Source organism: Temnothorax longispinosus, chromosome 10, assembly GCF_030848805.1.
Source record: "Temnothorax longispinosus isolate EJ_2023e chromosome 10, Tlon_JGU_v1, whole genome shotgun sequence".
In the NCBI taxonomy this organism is placed as follows: Eukaryota; Metazoa; Arthropoda; class Insecta; order Hymenoptera; family Formicidae; genus Temnothorax; species Temnothorax longispinosus.
The window spans coordinates 1,438,295-1,458,172 of record NC_092367.1 but is presented as its reverse complement, the minus strand read 5'-3'; the positions used below and the strand labels follow the sequence as shown (position 1 = coordinate 1,458,172).

General features: G+C 43.0%; 1 protein-coding gene across 3 annotated transcripts in view; it reads left to right on the top strand.

The window, feature by feature from the left end:
• Positions 1 to 19,878, top strand: part of LOC139820585 (uncharacterized) — a 95,933-nt gene that overhangs the window by 62,240 nt on the left and 13,815 nt on the right. The gene's annotated exons all lie outside the window — the stretch shown is intronic.

Genomic DNA, 19,878 nt, shown 5'->3' with positions numbered 1-19,878 from the left:
CGAATAAAACTCGCGCGTTACTCGCAATGCGTCTCGATAGCGCGCTGCGTTATTGCTCGTTGTGAGTGAGATATTTTTGCGCTCATCGAACGACTCTTGCGAAATACGTATCGCAGCGCTCTGACCAAGTTCCACGGCAAGGTAGCGTAGATGGTGGTACAATCGCAACGCGGGGGAAAAAAAACGGGGCGATCGGCTTTACGAGCCGCGGCAATGAATCGCCCGCGACCCCATTCCGACTTCCTCGATCTTTTCCCGCCCGTATATAATTGCCACGACCGAATAATCGATTTAGACGGCTAGGTCGAAAAAGTCTCGGCCAATAACGGCCTATGTTTGATCAAGCGTGGCACTTCGTGTTTCCCTTGAAGTTCGTGCGCCGCGATTCGTACGTGCACCGCGCGCGCGGAGAGATAATCGCGGACGGCCACGCGATAGCCGTCACGGAATCGAGGGCTCTCAGACGGTGCTTAATTGGCCCCGGGACTCGATAAATCTCGAAGGCGCTCGCGATTATCGGAGATTTATTTGGTAGAAATGATACGACTCGACGCGAGGGGGCTCGCGTTAACAAAGTTATTCGTTAACATCGCTCACGATTCCTCGGTTTGCGTGTTTATCGGCGGGACGAGAGGGCCATCCCCCGGTATCGCATCATTGTCGCGTAGGGAAATGATGAAGTATTATGCAGCTGCACGTTATACCTTGTAACGCTGACGGCGCAACCATTACAACGGCGCGACGGCCTTTCACGAGCTCCGTGAATGATGGAGCTCACTTTGTAGACGTTATTATTAATCTTCGTCGCGCTGCTTAACAAGCTATTCCACGTTACGCGCGCTTTACACCCCGATCAGCGCGATTGTATCGACGAGTTATATAGATTAGCGATGATCGCACGATGATCCCTTGCGTGATAGGACTAGTCGCATTAGAAACTTCGATTGGGCTACGATCGATTCTTGGACAGAAATTAAGGGTATAATAAATGACTAGACTAAATCATAACGTAATATGTGTGATAACGACAAACGTAATTGTAACAATTTTACCTGTGACACGATTCACACATTTCTTCTTGAAATGGTTTGGGTATTTTGCGTACCTGCATCTACAGATCAGATACTAATGTTTATTTCCATCAATGTAGATTAACTTTAATCTCGATTTAACTTTTTACCCTTTTCTGCTTCTCAGAATTAGAAAAAGATGAAAAGTAAGTTAAACCGAGATTAAAGTTAATCTACATTGATGGAAATGAACATAAAAGTTATAAGACTGAGGCAACGCTTCACTTGCATCCACCTGCTAAAGCTACATCCTGAAAAGCATACTAAGATGCTTAATTATCCCGAGGCGGCTATGAATCATCGTAACTCTTTCCGGTTAACGCAGTCGGGCAGCTGCGATCGGCTTGCCGGCAGATGTATAATAAGTAGCGACGCTAGCTCTCGCTTTTCTTCCCGCTTCTCTTCCCGCTTCTCTCGCGAATTTTTTACCCTCGCTCTCTGCAGCTTCTCGTCTTATCTTTCTCTCTCGTGACCGTAGCCGCGCGCGTAGGCGAGGCGCGTAGCCGCGGGACCTCGCGACGGCTGATCCTCTCGTTTCCTTCACCACCGTCGCCACCTTCCTCTTCGTCTTCCTCTGCAGTCTGCAGTTTCAACCGCATTCGCGTGCGTGGTCTCCCTTCCTTTCCTCGTCGTCGCCGCGACCTCGGCGCGACAGAAAGAGAGTGGGAAGAGAGAAGAACAGCCGTGACTCATCCCTTCGGTTCGTCGTACCTCCGCGCGCGCGCAACTTTCGTGATAGGCCGCCGTGGAAAACCGGCTCCTCTCCGCGCGTGGTTAAATTATCCCCGCCGGTTGCCTGCCAACCAGCCAGCCAGCCTGATCCCTCGTCGCAGCCTCCGGCTTCGACCTGCAACTCGTGTGTCCCGATAGACAATGGCTCTTCGCCCGATATTACACGAGCACGATAATTTTATCGTCCGATCGACGCACTGCCCAAGTCGACAAGTTGCGGCGTTATTAAAGATTTATTTGATTATTGCCCGACGTATAGAATAACGTCGTAGCATCGTCCGTTATTCTCCCGCGTTATCAATCGGTTTGATGAAAGCAAGAATGCGAGTCGTTGAAGACCCCTTCGATCGCGTTGGGGTATGGTAATGACGGGGCTTCATTAGCGTGTTGCTACGTTATTTATAGACCCCGGGCGTCTTGCGGTACTTTTTGCTTTATCGGCGGATCATTTTTACGTCCGTTCTCGCGGTCGTTTATCACCGCGAATGATGGATGCGGTCGTATCGCTCGGACAGTTGAAAACATGCATTCTCCATAGCGCGGGCTGGACCGACGGTCCCGTGCTCTCTCACAGAAGAATTCTAGATATTTATAGCCGGTATCGTCTCGTTGCCGACACTAATGTAACCTTGATGAACCGGGCAGTTGTCGCATCTTATTATCCTCCGAACGAGTTTGACGGTCATTTATCTTCTAATTAATAATATATATTTAGGCAATCATTGTTCTGTATTCGTTCGACGATTATATAACGATTTTATGGTACACCCGATATGTATCGCGGCATTAGCGGGTACATGCAGAGAGAAAGAGAGAGAACGTCTCACTCTCCGTGCAACCTTCGAGTCATCGCGAGTATCACCGCGAGCTTCAGCTGTTCAGCCGCGACTTTCACTCCCTTCGAACGGCCCAGCATTCCGGAGTCATTAAGGAATTACAAGTGGTAGTATGCAACCGCGTGCAAGCGCAGTTGTGTGCGCCTCGTAATAGCGACATGACATTGTTGAGCATATTATGACACGGTCGTGCTGGTTGTAAAGTCCTATTGCTCCGCGCCGACCGGTTTATCTATTGCACGTCGAGAAGCGCCTAGCACGCGGATTGAAATTTCTCGAGCAGTTAGCGGAAAAAGTTTTCCCGTATCTAATGATTCATTTCCGACTTGTTGCCGATTCTCGTTGACGTTTTAATAATTATCACATTTATCATTAGATAACGTAAACGCCGCATCAAGTGCTGGTTAATCGGTAATACGACACGATAAGACTCGTTAATTATTCTTTTAGGGAGATTGTTTGTCCGAAATGTGTATTATCTAGCGACTTTTTCGTCGCATAGTTTCAGCCGGGCTGACACGTTTTTCTATTTCTAAGTAATGCGCTTGTTTCGCTTTAATTGGCGGCGAAATTTTCAATTCAAGGCAATTAACTCTTAATTCCCTTAAATTGTCTCTTCACGCATTCTTATGTCCGAGAAGCGTCTAAACCTTCTCAGGCATTTGTCACGTCTCCATTATCACGTACGCGGTGAAGGAAGAAGCGGGTCGAGGCAATACAATCGTGTTACTTACATTCCACAAAAATTAATTTAAAGTGATGTACATCTGTCTCGTGAACGGAATGCCATGTCGGTAAAAAATAATACGGTCTTAGACTGAAATGAGTTAAATTATGAATCAGACGAATCGATGAAGTAATCGCTGGAAATTCTTCGCGGGAAATCTCGGTTGTCTTTATTTAACGAGAGATAAATTTAATTATTTACTTCACTGATGAATTGTTAAGAAATTATTCCATTGTATTTCATTTCTTAAATCGAATAATTTAATATCTTTATTATTATCTTGTCCATTTTTAACGGGCAGATTTAACAAATAATTTTTTTATATTTTTATTTATGCAATTTTATTAATTCTTGTCACAGAATTTATTTACAAAACGCTTTTTACCAGGAGTGGAAACGTAGTTATATTTTCATGCTAGGTAAAAGCACAACGAGACCGCCCGATATTCCTCCGATAAATCTTGCCGCTGGTATCTCGCGGTCGACCACCTTGTCTCTGAACACCGCGTCGTCGCGACTCGGATTTGCGTGTGCGGCGCTTTTTTGCAGACGCGACCGACTACGCTCTTACGTGACGCGAAATGTTGATGGGAGTGGTGCGTGCGTGCATGTTCCGGTTACCCCCTCGCGGACTCTGGAATTACGGGCGATTGGATTGAAATGCCGTTGATCGATCGTGTATCGCTCTTCTGCGCGGTGACGTCGCTAATTATTTCATAATGTTGATAGTATGATTGACGCGACTTTGACGTAACGTCGATACGCGGTCACGGCCCTTGGGCCAATTTCCTACGCGGGGAACGCGCGACAATATCGGACGGGGATATCGGCGACCGGGGGCTCCGGGTGTACCGAGCACCGGTCACTGGCCGTGTCTACGCCGTGTTCGGCGTCGCTCATTGTGTTCGCCAGCAGCACGGTTCAATGGCCCAAACTTCCCGGATATACTTGCCTACGGCGCGCTATTTCGTCGCGGAAAGAGAACTGTATCGTGAGACGTGTCCGTTGGGCTCGAAGAGAAAAAAAGCGTGGCTCACGACAAGTGGGTACCTACGCGGGATTAAGATGTACGTCGAGTGTAAAAATCGATTGCTCGTGTAATTGCGGGAAATATACGCGCGCATGACCTTTTTTTCTCTCGATTCATCATTCGTCCCACGCTCGGTTAGGTTCTTCGCCCGTCGTTGCGCGCTTATTTATGATCGCGTAAAATCTTAAAAGGCGAACGCGACCGACGTCGAGCGAGGACCGGGGATGAAAGCGGCGCGCCGCCGAGCACGCGTGCGAGAAGAGAGCTCGATTAAACGAATTTATATCGTCGTGTGAATTACAACACCGGGCGGATAATAAATATCGTGCCCATTTATATTTAGCTCCTGGGACCGCGCCCTTATCGCGGTCGCATTGCGAGTAAATTATACAGATAACGACGTTAACAAGTCGGACGAGTCGGAGTGGACGGACGCTCGATTGAATTCATTAATTCGACTCTCACGAAACGCGCGAATAATTAGTCTTGGCCAGCAGTTATTTTTCATATAATTACAATGTTCTTTTCAGTTATCGACAGCGTGTAGCTCGTGCCATTGTCAGCTAATTTTACAAATTCTAAGATAATTATTCTATCCGTGAATTAAACAATAATATACAATAATACAAGCATTAAAAAATACCCATATTTCTTATACGAATTAAAGTGATATTTTTCGAGCACGACGAACGAAATTTTTAAAATAAATATTTCGTTTTGGGCGGTTTATACTTGGACAACCCCTCGTCTTATTTAGGCTTTCAAAAGAAGAGCTCTGTTTGGAATTTCTTCTATATTCGGCTCGAGTTGACAGTCTTTAAAAATGTTACGCTATTCTTCTCGAAGCATCGGGAAGTACTTCTCGAACGGTTGTTTTTGTCAATGAGCCGACCCTGTAGGTGCTTCAGATCTCTTTCGACGCCCAGCGTGAGACGAGAGACGACGACCCTCTTTTTCGAAGTCTCGTGAATGTGACACATTGTCTCCAACACCCTCGCGCACAATGCCGCCGCATGTTCCAGGGTGTGGCCGTCCGACTCATTCTTCGCTCGTTCCCCGAACTTTGCCCCGACCGGCGACCGTCGCCGTGACTTTCATTGCGGGGCGACCGAGTGGTATTAATTAGTATCGCATGGTACGTGCGTGTAGGCCGTGTAGAAGGAGAGTACGGCGGTCAGAAAGTGCAGGCAGGGGGGAGCTTTCGTGAGCCGAAGTTAGCCTTGCGTGACTCACCCTATGGAGGAGAGAAAACACCTGTGCGAGGGTTAAGGCCAACCTTACGCGCGAGGAAAGACTTTGTTTCATTCTTCGTTTCAGCTCGCGAGCGTAAATGTTTTTCGTTCCTTTTTTTTTCTTTCGTAATGTAGGTACACGAAGTTGACAGGCGTGTGACGTGCAACCTCAAAGCGTTCGCGTTGCGTGCGTACTTTATTTTAGGACAAGAATGATAGAAGGTCACTGGCCGTGATGCGTAAGCATATCTTTGAACGGCGACAGAGGCAAATTTTTATGTGCTTTCAGTTAAATTAAGAAACGCCTCTGCAGGAAGTGGATACGAAATTTCAAATCCGATAAACAAATTATCTATATATAGGAAATATTTAATTGTTTTAATTATTGCGCACGATGGGCCAGTAGTCCAAGTAAATATGAACTTTTTAATATGAATTCAATATATAAATTATTAATTAATATAACTTATATCAATCTCATGTTTTAATGTAACGCATCAATATGAATTTTATATATTAATATGACTAATTAATATAAATTCTTTATTTTTCCGTTAGATCCGCATCAGATAATCACTATACTGATTCCGCGATATTCACTTTCTACGCGACGTGTAATCTTGTGTTGATGGCGAAAAAGATTTCGCCGCGTATGTGACAAAACGTCGCGCTCTGTCCACGGTTGTAAATCCGTCACAGCGTTGCACATGCAACGATGCGTGCACGTGCAGTTTTGTCGATGCACCGGGAGAGTAAGACTGTTACGACAGTAGTGACAGTCCAGGACTGTGGTACGGAACCGGTTTTCATGTGCGGCGGGAAGCATTGCGGTGGTGTCCGCCTCGGTTCGATTTCATCCCTAATGGCCCCGATGAAATTCATCCCACGATCCCTCGAGTTCTACCGTCCATATACATACATATATATATATCTCTCTCGATGCAGTATCACGTTCACGCGCGCGTACCTTTGAAAAGGAATACTTCCTTGTGCTTGAAGATGTTGGTTATTCCTATGGCGGTCTCGTAAATACATTCGAAAAATTAAAATAACTTATCGAGAAATCGAATGAAAATTTGTCGATAAATTTCTTTATTTTTATTTGTAGCTGTTGATGGTATATTTATAATCTTAATTAATTAAGACTACTGACAAACGAATTATCTATACCGTTAAATTTAAGAATGAAATTTAAATCAGTACCTTGAGTTAAATAACATTTTGTTGTTTTTAACTAGTATGTGTGTCGAAATTTATTATTTTAAATCAGAACAATATTATTTTAACTTCATTGGTTTAGTTAAATTAACGACATATTGAGTAGGAGCACTGGCGATCTATAGGAATGGTTAAAAATGATTCAAATTGAGCATAATTTGACACTACTAATAGTTATAATGTAATGTAAATGAGTTGTTAACAGTATTCACGTAAAAACGAGCGTTTGAATGAAGAGGAATGATGCTGTTTGCGCGTGTCGAGTTTGAAAAGCACTTCTTTTCGTTCTCTTTACTTAAGTAATTCTCGTTCCTGCTGGATTCGCAGTGACAATAACGATATATGGAACGTGCCGCGTGACGTATCGACATCGACGTCTGAAAGGTGGTCTTACGTGTGTCGTCAATCGCATTTCGTCTTCAGTTATGTGCTTTCGTTCGGAAGCACGGTCAGAAGCAATGCGACAGGTGAAATGAATAGCTCGAGACTCGCGCGGAGATTCACGATAGAGACGAAATACAGCGCGCTTCAAGTCCGAACTTTTCTCTTCTGTTCGCGGAATTTCACGGATATCCTGAAAGCGTCCAAAGTGACGGTACGATTTCTTATAGTCTTCCAACTTTTTTTCCCCCCTCTGAGAGATGCTTTCCGGCCATCATTCATGGTAATGTTCGACCCACCGATTTCGCTCGTCAGACTTTGCGAAAAATTTTTCCGAGCATTTATATTCTACCTATCGTAAAGACCTCGGGATTGCGAATGTAGAAAAGTTTTGCCAGGTATATTCCCGCAGCCACGCTCCAAACTTTCGATCGCGGAAATTAAGCGAGCAAACTGCTTCCTCGTTTGGCGATAAAACGAAGTTTCCCTATGCGGAAACGTACAAGGACTCCGCTCATTACGTTGGTGAATTGATTAATATCGGACGGAAAGGTACGACAGCGTGAACCATCAAATGTTGATCAGCATCGAACGCGCGTCTACGCTTCCACGAAGTTTCAAGGGATGGTTAACGAGTCGGGAAAGATGGAAAGTTAACGAGGTAGCGGGAACTCTAACGATCACTTTTCAACGCGCCCGGACGGACGCGGTGCGTACTTGTCGTCGATTGAAATTCCGTTAAAAAACCGCGGCGAGGAGGAGAAATGGAGAAAGGAAGTCGGAGAGAAGGGTCCACTCTTTATTGTGACGAGACACAAAAGAGGTGCATGACCGCGTTCAAAGGACCTCTACGGGCTCTCGACCCCTTCGATGATCCGCGCGTGAAAGACGCATGCCGATGGCCGCCTTTTCCACACTTTTTCGCCCGTCGTTCTCGCTCGCAGACAGGCAGGATCGTATTACAAAATCAGAGCGATCGAGTAAGTCGGAAGACATTCTTCGAGACATTCCGTCGGTTCTTGAATCTCTTATTGCACCAGATTTCAAATTTATTTATTCGATCAAAAACGAGGATTTAATATAATATTTTTAATAACCTTAAAAGGCTCTAATGATTAAAAATCAAACGTATGAAAAAGGGGCATAAAGCCGTAACAAGGTGTTTTTTTCGTGTCAGTTTCTGTGTATATATATATATTTTTTTTTTCCCCAACTTTATTTCGCCGATTATTTGTCGGACTTGAAACACATAATATTTTTATTGTCTATCGAGTAAATGGAATTTAACAGAAATGCGTTTAGCAGTTTAGTATGTAACGATTCAGTGTAGCTGAAGAATTCTAGTTATGCTAATTTAAGTGCTCTAACCAAAGTATTTTAGTTACGCTAACTGAATAATTCTAAAGTCGCTGAATTGTCTTGTGCTATTTCGCGGTTTCCTCCGTCATTACTGAGGCAAGTAGTCTCTCGAGGAGCTTAACTCGGTGGAGAGCAATCTTTCGTAGATTTCAAGAACTCGAAGCTTGACATCATTTCGTTCCCCTTTATATTCTCTTCTTTTCCTTGTCCGTCGCACGGTTCTGTCTTACTTCACTGGGGAAAACAATACGCAATTACAAGCTAATCAGACTCGGAGTGCTTGGCGAGCGGCCAAGACTGCCGAAGGTTCTCCTCTCGGACGTGTCTGAAAGCCATCCGAAGGTTGTTCGGATTAAAACAGATTATCTGGAGAACCTGCTGTCAACGGCAAATGTTTCGTTTTGTTGCTGTCTTTTTCGATCAGTCGATCATTCTTCGCATTGGCCGCAAAAACTCAAATGTGTTTCTGCAAAAAAGAAGGAAAAAAGTATTACGAGCGCAAGTAAAAGTAATCTTTTTGTCAATTTACAGTTAGGGTTTTATCGAGAGTGTAACACGAATGTAGAATACATTGAAATACTTTTAATGCAGTATTAATATTTTTTTCAATGTTACATTTTTATTATTATATTTTGGGAGTACGTGGAAGAATATGACGTTAATTTCCGTCTCGGGACAGAATTCCGCTCGGTTTCCGCGAATTTCTATGGTGGTCTAGGCGGCGCGACGAGGTTCATGGATAGCTATAATCTTGCGGCCAGCCTTTCCCGTCAAATATTGGTCTAGTCGTAGTTCACTCTTTTCGTCACGACCGATAACGAGACGGACGGTCAACAGAAGAAAAATTTCTATCGGGCAATTCTTGGTTATCACCTGAAGTCTGTCAAACTGAAACGTTTACTTCCTCTTCAATTTCTATTAAGAGTTTACTTTAAAAATTAAAAATGTAGGAAATGGAAATGTTGAATGTATATCACATTGACAAAAGAGTTGGTGGAGTTCCTGAATCTTTAAAGTTTCTCCTAGAACGATTAAACAGCTTGACGATAAATGTGGCTGTGTATTTTCTTCTGCGTTCTTATCTTAGGGGCACACGTGCCTTTTGAGAAACTTTATAATGTAAATGAGGTGATCGAAAGCAGACGGTCGGTGAAAGACGAAGGGTTTCCTTCAGGGAAGTTAATCAAGTGCATCCCTCTTAGAGTAGCGGGGAGGAGGAAAAAAAAACTACGCACCGCTCTCGCCATAAGCCACGAAGGAGCCTCACATTTTGATGAAAGAGCCGACGTTTCTCCTGCCAGCGACTCCAATTTACTCCCGTATAACGATACCGGAAGAAGTGACGGGGATTGCGGGAGGGCGAGAAGGGGAGGAAATAAATACGTGTCGGTGCAAGCCAGGAAAACTAATTTTGCAAATGCGCGGAAGATATACCTGCATTCATAAACAGATTGATATCGCCGAGCATAATAAAAATATATATCGCACCTTGATCGCGAGTATTATTCGTGTTTTCCACCGAAATATGACGATCGAGGAGAGACCGACCCTAACCCCGTTCCGCCTTCCTGTTTCTCATTTGTTATTAATCGCGGTTTGAATTTAGCCGAAGTGTGTCAGTTTAAAGACCTCGTTACTGTGGAGAAACGTTCGTCGATCTGCACATGAATTTAAAATGCGACTCGTTTTTATTTCTTCGCCGGTATCCCTCTCTTATTCATGTCTTTTATGTCAGTTTCCTGACACGCTTTAATGCCGTCAATGCGTCAGCGACGGCGCTGATAAAAATGAACATTTCTTACGAGCGCATTTACTGCGATATCATGTGGAACGCACATAAAGAGTATTTTACGAAGATCACTGAGGTCACACATATTATAAAGTTCAAAATGATGTCATAAAAATATTTTAAGTTTATACCTATGTCTGCACCTTACAGGTAAAGGATCGTATGTCCATTTTTGAACATTTCGAGAAAACAAGGTTTAAGGCTCCTGGATGGTCAGCCGAGAACTCTGCGTTGATGGTGGCGCCGCCACTCTCTCCTCTCACTCTCTCCAATGGAGAATTCTGTCTTGTGACATGTTGACAACCTATTTTGTCGTCCTTGCTATTTCTTTATTACTCGCTCTGTGCTTGTGCTTTAACGTTTAACGTATTCGTGAAAATCGTAAAATTGACCGAAAAGTAAGATTTGCATGCGGAAGTAACGTTTTCACCTCTTTTCGATAGTCGTTAAACGGCTGTTTTTCCCGTATGTTTAGGCTTTGTTTTATGGCTGTTTGTTTATTGTCGAGGGAAAAGGGTAGTTTTCGGTCAATTTCGGAAGTGTTCTGAAACGATCTATAGTGATGTTTTATTGAAATGTCTCTTTATTTGAAAATGGTACGGACGACAAAATTGGGTGTTTTCCTCGCCTCAATAGTGAGAATTCAATATGGCCGCGGTGACCATCCAGGAGCCTTAAAGTTTTAAATAGTGTAATGATATATATATTTTTAAATATAAAATAAAAATATTAACTTGATTTATTAAGTTTTTAATAAAGTAGTTTAACTGACATGTTTAATAGTGCAACCACCAATAACACGCTTTATCTGGTTTAAAAATTAGGCACTATAAAAAACGATTTTCTAAACATTGTATCTTAGGAACTAGTAATAATAGACATAAGACGCTTTACCATTGTACGATTTAAGCTCCTGTTATGTTGAAAAATGTATTAACTCCATTTTGGCAAAGACTAGAGATACTTTACCTCTAAGGTACAGATATATAAAGGAAGATGCTTTATATGTTAATTGAGCTCTAGCATTAATTCTTTATTATTACATTTACATTGTGAAATTGGTACGCGCATAGAATTCACAGACTACTTTATCAAGTATATCGAATTCTGTTTGATCAACTCGCCGCGGGCCGAAAGTGAGGGCCGAAAATCGACACGCCGGTTATCGGACTGTCATTTTCGCGCAACATTGTTTTGCAGCGTGTCGTTGCCATCGTTGCGAGACCTCGTGGCGCCCATGCACGTATTTCTCGCGCATGCATGCGGGGGGGGGGGAGGGCGGCACAGAGGGTAGGTAATGATGTCATAGGGAACGATTGCGTGCGAATCGCGATCTGAAATACGCGGTGGCGAATTTACGCTCCACGTCTAACGCTCACTCGTCCTTTCGGATTTGGGCGTCGTCGTCATCGTCGTCGTCGCCGACACCGCCACCGCCGCCGCCGCCGCCGCCGCCGCCGTCACCACCGCTGCCACCATCACCGCCACCATCACCGCCGCCGCTACCGCCACGGCCGTCGTCGTCTAGTATCGAGCGTCCCGACGCCGGGACGCTCGGAGCTGTTGCCATGCCGACCGACGGGGCTACCGGGGCTTTTCGCATTCGGCGACCGTGCCGACGTGAGATTCGATCCATTCTCGAATATGAACAAAAGACTCGATGCGCGATCCCCTTTGCGTGTTAATTGAATCGCGAGGAAACTGCGAAAAGGGAGCTTTCGGAGTCATTTTGAAAAAGCTCCGATATGTGTTCATACACGTGTGTCTTACAATGTCGAAAGTCCTTTCTTGCGACATCGCATAATATGATTGCTATATAAGTAACCGCTTTTCTTTCGGTTTCCTCTCGTATTATCATGCGCCGGACAAAAGACGTAAGATGTAAAGGATTCTCTGTATTCCTGCCATCACTTTCCTAAGTGCCGTATAAACATCGGATGCGGTTGGATTTAAGGAGCGAAGCGCGAGCTAAGCCGGCGTTACTGTTACGTTTTACGAGCATTCTTACGAAGAAGCGTAAGAGGCATATTTTTGCAACTCCGATCGGTAAAAATGCACGTTCGAGTGATATCTCGCGGCGCTTGTTATTCACGAATGCGGAAGCGGAATCGGTGCTTGGTCGGGTAATGGGTATGGCCTTTACCGGCCTTTTATGTGTCTGCGATTCACCTAACAGCCTCCCATAACGCGCTAATAAAGAACCCCCGCCTCCTCTCTACGTTAGTGAAATAAAACCGCGTATAGTTATATCGCGCGGTTATCTCTCGCATCTGCAGTGTGTGATAATTATCGATTAACATATATAGCGAATCAATTATTTCGCACATATACGATCTATCATAAATATCGTAGTTGCTAATAGGCTTAGCGCTAATCAGGATTAAAGTATCGACATTTGCCCCATACGTATAAACAAGATATTACGTACAATTTGAAAGCGATCTCTCGCAACGAATGCCAATAATGCCAATAATATTGTCAATAATCAATTTAGAAGGTACACTGTTAATTACTGTTAATTAATTTTCCCGCACTGCGAGTTGACAGAATTGAATTGTGTCGCGACTGTGCGCGCGACGATAAATTCCCACTCGCGGTTTTCACAGACTGGCGCCTTCGCGGCAAGAAAGAAAGGAAAGGAAAGGAAAAAAAAGAGATCACGCGAATCGAACGTTCGGTTTCATTAAAAGTTCGTCTGTTAATTGCGATCGGATGTGCCAACCTGGTCGTCGCGTGATTTCCCGTGAGGTGAAATTCTCGCGTCTGATGGCCCTTGACGCGTCTCTGAAAGCTGCGCGCAGCGGATGCTCTCCGCGCGGGACGGAGAGACACTCGATAACGAGTTTTCCATTCGAGTTATTTTTCTTCTCTTATTCGTGGACGAGAACGACTCCCGAGCCCGCGCCGTGTCGCGTCAGTGAAGGTCGAAACTGCGAAGGTCGGCACTCTCGGAAACTCAAGCGCTCGCTTGAGAATGACTCGCCCTGCGAAACTACCAAGTACGGCAACTTCGAAATGCGATTCGAGTCGTTAGTTTCACGAGATTTTCAGTCGGCAACTGTCGCAATTTTTGTCGCGCCCTTTTCCTTTTTGTACCTTATTTCTCTCGAAGTGCTTTTTATCATTTCGTCGAGAAATGTCAAATTATGGAATTTTATGGAGAGCGAAGGTGACGACATTGGTTCGCTTTCCACAATTTGATCTTTATATTTTTATTGATTTTCTCTTTGGCCATCTTTTTTTCTTTTTTATTAAACTGAAGTACTGATCTTGATAAAATTGAAGAACTAACACTGAAAAGTATCTAATTCATTGTCTCGAAATTTTTGCTTTGTGTCGTTCCCCTTTAAATTTTTTTTTCCACGATTGAGATTACGCCTCGAGATTGCAGACAAGAGTTTTCGAAGTCCCTAGCTCTTATCTTTCTTTCATGCGAGAGCCGATTTCCACGAGATAAAAATTCTAGCCGCAAACGTTCTCACAAACGGGCACGTTTCTTTTGGGGAAGATAAACGAGAATTAGTCCTTTCGTGGTAGTTTACAAAAACTGAGAAACTGTCGCTATTTCCGCGAGGAAACAGGTTTCGAATTTTGTTAGAAACTCCGCGTATTATTCTATTATTTGTGTTTTTTTTTTTTTTTTGCGACACCGGGGTGACTTGTTCAATCAAGTATCGCCGTCGAGAGAGAGCAGCTCGGTGTCATTTGCTCGAGATATTGCTTTCTTTGAGAACCGCGACGTATCATTGACCTCACGTTCAGAGATTACAAGAGCGAAGCTTTTTGCCGTGGATGCGGCAATGTCTTCCCTCTCTTTGTTCGTTCTTGCTCGTTTGGGACCGAGGAAAACTCGGTGAATTGCGGATTTATGTCGGTAGATCACGACGGTCATCTTTCGCTCCAGTTTGCACTTTATCAGTCTTCCTTCCGTTTTCTTCGCACTGAACCTCCGCCGCCGCGCCGTCGCTTTTTTGCTGTAGTTTCGAATCGATGAGCCCCATTTCTGCTACCGGGAGCGAATCCTCCCACGAGATTGCGAGCCGTTCTGCCGAGTTTCACATTGTCGGTATATTGCCAAGCGGGATTTCCCCGATTTTCCGCGACCGCAAATTCAACTTTTCTCGGACGACGATAAAAGACTCCTACGTGATCGCGAAACAAATGTGGCTGCGCGATACGATTGTTTCTATACATCAGCGCGCGTTTCGCATGCAATTATTTCTTATTCCGCCATATTCGTTAGGATACTGTAGGATTATCGGTCAAAATACGATGATCAAAAGTAGCTTTAATAGTTTGTAAGAAATTTGTTTCGTCAATTTAAAATATCGCTTAACAGGATTCTTTCGAGTATTCGAGTACCTACTCTGATTCTCTTGTATTAAGAGCTTCTTGCCCTTCGAGAATCGCGCGTCTGCGGAAATGGATGGACCATGAATGCATGGTTCAGTATTCATTGAGGAACGTGGTTTCCAGTGCTTAGCATCATCGGGAGACGTGCCCGAGAGACGCGGCAGTGATTCTCAATTATGCAAGATAGCTGGCCTCGACCGCACGTAGTCAAGATTTCACACATGCTGCCGATGGTCATGTTCGTGCTCCTCGTAATGCTTCTCTCCTGTGAAGGACGTGATTTTTTTTCGGATACCGAAGAAACACGAAACTCAACCATCGCACGTGCATTTTTTTATGACTCGTGTTTAATTATTTTAGTACGCTTCCCGCAGCTGAGGAAACAATTATTGGAAGTGTATGTCAATGTTTGCGAAAGGATAAATTATACAAAACTGTGGGAAAGAGAATTCTTGAAAATAAGGTTTTACGGCATTGATTGCTTAAAACAAGAAATTGCGCAAATGATTTTTAAGAAATAATTTATTTAACATATTCGCTAAATTTTCTGTTAGTTTAATCACTTCGTGTATTGTTCGCTTCCATTTCGTTATGTGTACGGTTAATCCTCAACCTTCTCGAATCTCACACAATTCTACGTAGAATCGACACATGTAGAGTGATAAAATCGATATCTACCTTTCGTGCACACCCCTCTTGTTACGCTTCACGACTCTCGAAAGGCTGAAGAAGACGGATAAGAGGGTGAATATACGAGAGTGCATATATGTGTTTCTATCTGTAACATTAACGCTGATGTCGTTGCAACTGCAGGTCGCGCATGTATTTTCTACCAAAAGTGTTTAAATATTTAAATGCTTGTAATTTAGGGCGTACATTTACGTAAATCTTTCCCGCATACAAAATTTAAACAATTTTATATGAATATGTTGTTTTTTAAATACTTGTAATTCGCAGGTTATCGTCGCGCTCGAACTTGGTCGCGAAAATAAAAATAGTCTCGATACGTGAAGTCCCAAGATATGCTTCGTTCATCGGACCCTTTTATACATGAGCCACAATCTAGAATTGAGTAGCTCAACGTCGACTTTACACCATCGAGTGGACATACGTGTCAAAATATACACTCGTTAAGTCCTCGAATTTTTATCTTTCGTTTCGTCGCGTCGAGAATGCGCAGAGTAAAGGCGGAGAGTAGTGTTGATCCGAAAAGCGGATTATAGCGGAATTGAATGGGTGAAACACTACTGACATATTCGTTATGACTGTATCGCCGGCAGGTTGATCGATATAGCGCGCGGTGGGAAGCAAAAGCTCGACTAACGAGCGAAAATTGAAATGTGATTTATGTGTTTTGCATCCCTGGCCGTTGCAGGAAACGATTCACTTCGTTTTTATTTCGGAAATATGCTCTTCCGATCCAGAATAACTGTTGGCTGGTGCATGCACTCTCGAAAAATTTCAACTCCGAAATATGTGGACACTCAACGATGACGTACAGATTTACATGTGTAGCACCGCGTGCGATTCAATAGAAAATATAAATTCAATAGATATGAATAATTGTGATAAATTTTGCAGTCCTAAATTGAAGCGTACGTATTATTCGGAACAACCCATGTTTTTTTTAAATTCCCGTTCGAATAATTTTTTTAGCACACTTACACGATGGCAATGCGACAGAGCAGCGTTTTCTTTTTTTTTTCGCGGGGCAGTAAGCCAAGAAAGTAGCTCTTAACCCCGCTATTTAACACGTATGCCTTTCTTCGTTATCGGTAATTATTAGAATGCTCATAATGAAGAGTCATTTGACTACTTCTCCCGACATAGTAATGACTCCATCTGTTTGAACGCTCGCTTGATATCCGTCCGAGTATCCCTCTCGGTAAGCTTCCTCTTTCCTCTTCGTCTCTTCGTCTAAGAATAATATTGAGGCTCGCAGTCGATGCTGCCGCCAACGATTCCGCATCGAAGCTGTGCCAAAAGAGTGCATCTCGTGTTTAGACTGCACGGTTTTCCAGCCAGAGGTTCCGCAATAACTTTGGAGTTAATTTCGAAAGAGATTTTACGGGAGTCCCCCTCCCCCCATTTATCATCGTAAATTTTAAAACGTTTATTCAATGTCCGGATAATTGAGCTTTAAAACAAATTTGTTATCCTTTGTTAGAGGAAATGCGCGCTCAATTTCGCAAGATCACTTTGATGCGAATTTCATTTATCGGTATCGCGGTTATTCCGACGACTCCGCGCGTCATGGTTATTTCAGCCACCGCGAGATTTGATAAGCTCGCGTCGAAGCGCAGCGCGACGAGAGATAAATGGATACTGCGCTCCCGTTTTTCGAGAGAAATCGGAAATTATGTTGTCGCCGCGTTCGCGACAATATTCTTTACGACATCCGCGATTATTTTCGGCCTTCCGAACGGGTCGCGTTCTCTCGCGTGTTTGTACCAACTGGCAAAAGCGGAACAATAAAGTCCACGATAAACTCAGCTGGTTTGGATGCCGTCCAACTATTTCTACGACTTGCGACCTTATCGCGATTCGCTTTCTCGTAAATCCGCGGTGTTGCATTTTCAAGCGAGCGTCTGTTGTCTTTAAAATACGCTGTTGAAGAACCACGTTGTTCAAGGAATATTTATCGGACATATTTATCATTTATCGCGCAGCGATAACATTGGTTTTGTTACACCGCAATAGATTACGCGACCTGTTATTTGTTACAGGCACATTCTTTTTGTTGTGATAATTCGCTTTCTTCGCGAAACATAATACGTGCAGTCTAATGAGGGACAGAACATTTTATGAACCAGAAAATGTTATGAAGTATTTTTTTCAAAAAGGAAAAAAGATGTTAAATATTAAGATTAAAGAAATAAAACTTGCCATCTGTACAATATATTCATAGAAATCGTTGCGGCAGGGATAGGTATAAATTCAACGCTAATAAGAAGAAATGCATATTTCCGTCGTCGTTCCACCCGTTTCTTCCATTTAGCGCGTTCTCCGTCTCCCTGTCTTCCTGTCTCGGTCGTCCAAGAATAGAAACCGCGCGGCGGTTTTGCGGCGTAAATTTTTCGTCCGTGGCGACGCATTGGTTAGCAGCTGTGCGTTTCTAGGATGAATCGGACTCCCCTTTTCTCTCCTCTTCGGGTACCGTCAACACTTCGCCTCTTTTACTGCACTTTGTCGCTCTTGTATCGCCCCGGTATGCTCGAGGATCTTTCTCTTCCTAATTTCACCACGTAGGTAGTACGCTTTCCTTTCTCTTCGTTCGTGTTCTTGTCCCTAATTCACTATCTTGCTTGCTCGCTCGCTCGAAAGCTTTGCAACTACCCGTTATACAAAGACGCGCGGATCAGCTTTCTTCGTTCTTTGCCTCGTATCTCGCCGGGGAATCGGACTCCTCTGGCACGACATGTGTACTTATGTATAATTATGTGTATTTTGAAGCCATCTCGGAAAAAAACGTGAATATTTAGGGCCCCGAGTAAATTTATGTGCATAAAAATATAAGTATCTTCTACGGTTTTCGTTTCAGAGATAACGTCTTAAAATTGCACATATTAATTTATACTATTTTAATTTTATCCGTGTGTAATTTTAAAGCGAAACACGTCAATCTTGAAATAATTAAACAGCGATCTGAATCTTTTCTTCGAGAAAGAAATTAAGATTCTGGAAACAGAATCTTGCTATTTTTGAATGAATTTATTTACATTTATGAACTTTGGCGTTAAATATTAATAATAAAATATTAGAAATAATAATTTGATTGATTAATCAGCTCTGAAATGTGTATTTTCTCGTACAATTCAATCATTTGTATACATTAACTCACAATTAGTGTTACCTTACATCTCTAGTTACTTGCCGCTAGTGACTAACTCCTAACTCCTCTCGTGAGTTTCTCTCTCTCTCTCTTTCGACGTGTGACTCTCGCTTCTCTTCTTTCGCTAGGAGACGTGGGACGATCCTCTATATAAACCCTGACTGAACTCGTAGCTTGGCCCAAGTAGTTCGCCAACGGCGAACAGTTAGTACGGATCTGCCTCCGTTCTTGTCACTTGTGTTTGCGTGCGCGCGTGTGATAAAGGTAGTGTCGCAATTATGATATGCTGATGTTCATGGACGATCGAGGTCTTCCGGTGTTGACACATTTCCCTGTTGTGGATATTTCACAACGCAATATGTGATTTAAAGTTTGCAGTTGAACAAACTAAGTGTTGCGTCATTAAAAATAATGATTAGTGAAGGATATTTAAACATGTTCATTATCATTTTATTTCATGTCGTGTAATTTTGACCCAATTTGATGCTATTTGTGATTTTTTTTCCACGATTTATCCCGATAGAAACTTTTTCTACGTAGAATAAATCATTCACTTGGTGATTCAGTTCTATTAATAGGGAGTGGCAAACTATCCAGTCTGAACATATAGAAGCAATCTCCAGTTTTCTAAGTATAGATCGATATATAATCGTATTTGACGTACTTGACGAAGCAAATACGCGTGACAGAACGCTGCTCGATATGATGATGTTCTGTAAATATTTTATTGTGCAATATTAAACAAATATTTTATACTTATTATAATTACGAATTAATCCAAATAATTTCAAGATTCTTAATTTAAAAATTAACACACGCTTTTGGTTATTTGACTTCTTCGCATATCCGCAACAAGCAAGATTCATATCTTAATTGCTTCAAGAATATAAATCGTGACTATAATCTACAAGTTATTTAAACGAATAATTTGTTATAAGAATTATAAGAATCTCGATCGTTCATTGTAACATCAGCCGGGGAGAAGAGATCTTATATAGTGGCGAAGTTAAAATCTGAGAATTGCACGCACAGGATTAATTGAAGATTTATCTCGAGATGGAATACATCCTAAGAGCGGGGCGCAGTTTGGGCAATGGCATGTGCAGGGCGGCGAGTGCCCTTGCATGCGGAACTCGGAGAATATTAGCTTACGTTCCACTATTGGGCATTACTGCAGTTCCGGTAGCTGCGCAGGAAGAGAATGCAAAACCACCCACGGTACAGTAAACTCTATTAGCGCGCTCAATTTTTTTAGTAATCTTTTTTTTGAAATTAATTTTGCTTCTAACGTTAACGTTTAGGCGATAAATGAATACCTA